Raw genomic sequence first — 5,000 nt, 5'->3', positions numbered from 1 at the left:
GCGCAATTAGAAAGGCGCAGATTTATCAAGCTCGAAACGTGGCACCAACATTGCATGTTTTGACAGTAAAATAGCTGGCACAAAATACACACAAATCACACACGCACAGCGCCATACATAAACTACACCTAATTTCAGCATAAACTCTAGAAACTGGCCTCGATACGCCATGAAACGATTTCGGTCACCAATGCGTTTGTCTAGAGCAGCAGAGCTGAATGGAAATCTTTACTATTGAGCTCTTTGCATCTGACACGTTTAGAAACCATCGACAATCTACAATATTTCACTGTGAATGCCATACCAGGTAGCAACATGCGCTGTGTCGGGCGTGCACATTTAGAGATACAACACGCTTCTCACGGCACCGAGAAGATTCATACTCGGACTCCCTATGCACCTTATTATCAATAAAGACTGCTGTTAAGTTAACTCCAAGAAATAAATATATAATATAAATAAATAATCTTTACGGCGGTAATACTAGCCTTGTCTCAGACCCACCCCTATCACAATGGACGTTGATCAAGAGCTGCGCCCGTCGCTCATCAATACACAGTTGAGTCATGAATGCAATGTTTTGCACCCCTAGGAATTTGCTCAGCCTACGGCCCTAGAGTTCAGCGGTACGTTGCATATCCCAAATTGAATATTACCGAATAATACTGATGTACTCAAGCTAATGAACTTGCGCATATAGCAAAAAGATTAAAAACGTTTAAACTGTAGGCCTTACGCTTAAGAACTACTAAAATTAGATTTTTATATGCGCGGTAGTATGAGCACAAAGGCGTGCTTGTTAATATATATATAACGTAATATACGTTAATAATATACGTTAATATAATATATAACGTTTTATACTTATCTTGGATATGCAGGGCAATTTCAGAACTAAGTAGTAGCACTATAAGTGTTGTTTCAAAATTCTCAATTATTTTTTTAATTTAATTAATTATCTGTAAAACGTCTGGTTTCCAATAATTTATCATTGGAACATATGCATATATAGGAATATAAAAGTCAGACACAAGCTGTATATCCGAAACGAAATTCCAACGAGAGGTAAATTTGCTTTATAACCCGTGAGATAGTACGAGAACAACCATTCATAGTAAAGCTGGAACTAGGGCGATCAATTAATTAATTACTAGGCGCCTACCTCTCCATACTTTAGCACAGAATCAATAATCTATTCATTAAGCATGCATCAATTTTTCACTACCTTCCTTCTTTTCCAATTTCCATCTCCTTTCCTGTCAGTTTCGTCTGCAATGTCTTTGTGTGGAGCAATGCAGTCTGTTTTATTCCACCAGGTGTCGATATGGTCGTACCATTGCACAGGTGCATTCGCGTCGTGCAATGCTTTGCACAACCTACAGTACGAATTCCTAGCCATCATATACACTTCACCCAGTTGCTTCCATCTGAAGTATCTACTGTAGGCCACATCGTCGGCGTCCAGTTCTTGTAGGTAGTTTGCCAGCTGCTCAACTGTTTCGAAGTCGTCGACATGTATGTAGGAGCCGGGAGGAGCGAAGCGCCGCAAATCCTCGCGTGACGCCCCCATCACTATGGGAACGGAGTTGGTCTGCAGGGCGTTCCTCCAGAACTTCTCCGTCATGTATTCCCTGCAGTTGCAGTTCTCGAATGCTAGGTAGAACTTGTGGTGGCTTATCACGTAAGGCATGCAACCGACTTCAGCAGTCCGCTGAGTGCCTGGGATACGCGTGCACTCCTTGTGTTGAGGACTGTAAACCCGGTGCAAATATTACTAGATTAATATGGAGAGAGCGAGCGCGAGAGAGGTAGAAAAATAGAGAAAGGGGGAAGGCGAGATAGCGATAGAAATGGGCATAGAGGAAGAGAAAGAAAGAAGCTGAGTGAGAGAATGAGAGAAGGTGAGAGAAAGAAAGAGAGAGAGAGAGCGCGAGCGAGCGAGAGAGAGCGAGAGAGAGAGAGAGAGAGAGAGAGAGAGAGAGAGAGAGAGAGAGAGAGAGAGAGAGAGAGAGAGAGAGAGAGAGAGAGCGAGAACGATAATGAGAGAGAAGGAGGGTGAGAGAGACAGGGCGAGCGAGAGCACGAGAATAAATAAAGGAGCGAGAGAGATAATAAGATAGATAGATACATACATAGAGAGAGAGAGAGAGAGAGAGAGAGAGAGAAAGAGATAGTGAGAAAGAGAAAGAAAGAGATAGAGAGATAGAGAGAGAGGGAGGGGAACGCGCGACCTCTGACGCTCTGACACAAAGTAACCAAGTAAGATTATATTGTACATCGGAAGCCTTACATGACTTGTCTCTCACCCAAGTAGGATTCCTCCTTTATATTTTTTCAGCATAGTTTTACTGAGGTTTACAACTGAATATCTTAATCGTCCCGCGCGCTTTTTTTGCGTTGATAAGGTGTGCATTTAACGCTTAATAACCACATTAACATTAATTTATTAACGAAATTACTCTCACACAACAGCCTTACAGACTTACGTACCTTACCTTACTTAGACATATACTCATAATATACCCACCTGCACAATCCATAAATGTCCACAGAAACAAATTTTTGTAACTTTGCAGCATAGTGCTCCCTTTTATTGTTCGTGACACAGTGGCTCACGAACCAGCTAACTAGGCCCGTCTTCCCTGCCGCGTAATTCCTATCTGCAAAATATAAATGTTATTCCCCTCAGAATTATATTCAGTAATCAATTACATTGAGAATTAACAACGTGTGCTAAAAATACGATCATATAGAAAACTGAGCGCATGCTAATTCTAAAGAGCTCTGCGCGGAGAAGGTTTAACGCACAACTAGTGAACGAATGGGTAAAGAAGTGGTGTCTCGTCGGCACCTAATATCATGTATCAAACTACTGTTTAGACGGGTTTCTGCATTTCCGCAACCTCGAATTTTCTGACCTCACATACAGCGTCTAATACGCTGGACGCTTTCCAGCAGTAAGAGGACGGGGTACATGTCTGACAGTGCCGCATGCTGTGATATTTATTAAATGCCATATTACCTGGATGTACGTTGTCTAATGTAGCCGGCTGCGTGATGTTCTTGTACGGCACGAAAGCACCGTGTGGACAGTAGATGTCCGAGTCGCTGCGATACGTCATTGTCCAGTTAAAGATGCCATTATACTCCGAGAGATTTCTGTAATTGTATATAGGGGTCTCTCGCATGTTGAACACCCATCGCTGGTGGGGTGGATGGTAGTCCGGAATGGGAAGCGGCATCTTCGTAGGTTTGTCCCGTATATGAAATAAGACGGCGTCTGCTTTGCGTCGCAGCCACTTGTTCGCGAAATGCTCGTATCCGAAAACGTAGCAGTTTGAATAACGGCAGCCACGAAAAGCGGCAGTACCGTTTGCGATGTACCAGCTACGGCCGAACCACTTCGTTCCGAATGTGATGATTTTGTAGTTTAACGCTGGCACCTGGCTGGCCAGCGCGTGCTTGTCATCGGTAGCTGGTAGATGGCCTGCCGTCAACAGCCTGTCATCGCGAATGGGTAACAATCCATGTTTCTGTTGTTGATGTTGATGATGCAGTTGAAGCTGTTTTTGTTCATGTTGACGCCATTTCTGCAAATGTTGTCGTAGTCTTTGCTGCTGTCGCTGTTGTCGTTGTTGCCGTTGTTTTTGATTTTTCTGCTGGTGCTGCTGCTGCTGCTGTTCTTGTTTTAGTACCTTTTGCGTTTGTTGATGCTGCTGCTGCTGTTGCTGCTGCTGCTGCTGGGATTTCTGCTGTTGTTCCTTCTCCTCCTCCTGCTGCTGCTGCTGCTGCTGTTGCTGTTGCTCTTGCTCTTGCAGTTGCTGACGCTGGTGTTGTTGTTGTTGTTGTTGTTGTTGCTGTTGTTGCTGATACTGCTGCTGCTGCTGCTGCTGCTGCTGCTGCTGTTCATGCTGCAGCTGATACTGGCTTGTATTAATTGCTAACGTCATCTTTCGCATATGGTGGATATAGAAACCGAATATGGCGCAAAAGACTAATAAGACGAGAAGAAAGAGCTTTCTCTGCAATCGTGGCCCCATAGCGCCAACGTTGAGACACGGTAGCAAAAACATTTAGTTCGTAGTTCGCTATATCGCATTGCGTGCCTATACGTAGGCCATAGCTTTACGTACGTGAATTTGTTACATGCAGTCACTGCTTAAGTGTCAGTATCAAATCGAAAGTATTGAGCACTAGTGGAAAATCGCCATATCCTAACCTTCCGTGATGTTGCAGCGAATCTGTGGTCCACGGCCTGTTAGCAAGCCCCCTCCCCCAAAAATGCATTCTCGTCTGCACAGTGTCCATCGGAGAGCTCTTACACTTTATGGCTTCCACCAACGCTAATTTCTAATAACCACTGTGTAGTACATACACACACATACACATATATTATATATTCCAAGCACGCCCGACTGAACGTCACTGTCACTGGTCTAGTAAGATTTCCGATCGCACCGTGTGTTGATCAGGAGTGATATGGAAGTACGACCACGGCCCGTCACGCTCCAATTGCTCTAACGTATTTACATCGTTTCCACTGTTGCAGCAGCATTATCAATTCGTGTAAACTAGGGCACGTACGTCGTCTTCATCTCGCTGTTAGAAAGCGAGAGCAACATTACGGAAGTATAGTTCACTTTCAGCGCGCTCCAATGCGCACAAAACGTGTCGACGACCCCACAAGTTTATGTAGTGCTGGCATATATATATATATATTTTTTTAAATATACATATATACTAGCAGGACACCCGGCGTTGCCCGGGAAATGAAGTGCTCAGTTGGTGACCACTTGGTTGAAAGAAAAATACCCTAAAAATATCTATGTATCTATGTATCTATGTATCTATGTATCTATGTATTTATGTATCTATGTATCTATGTATCTATCTATCTATATGTATCTATCTATCTATGTATCTATCCGTCTATGTATCTATGTATCTATCTATCTATATCTATCTATCTATCTATCTATCTATCCGTCTATGTATCTATG

Source organism: Priapulus caudatus, unplaced genomic scaffold, assembly GCF_000485595.1.
Source record: "Priapulus caudatus unplaced genomic scaffold, Priapulus_caudatus-5.0.1 Scaffold2363, whole genome shotgun sequence".
Taxonomy (NCBI): Eukaryota; Metazoa; Priapulida; class Priapulimorpha; order Priapulimorphida; family Priapulidae; genus Priapulus; species Priapulus caudatus.
Note: the sequence above shows the minus strand (reverse complement) of the source record.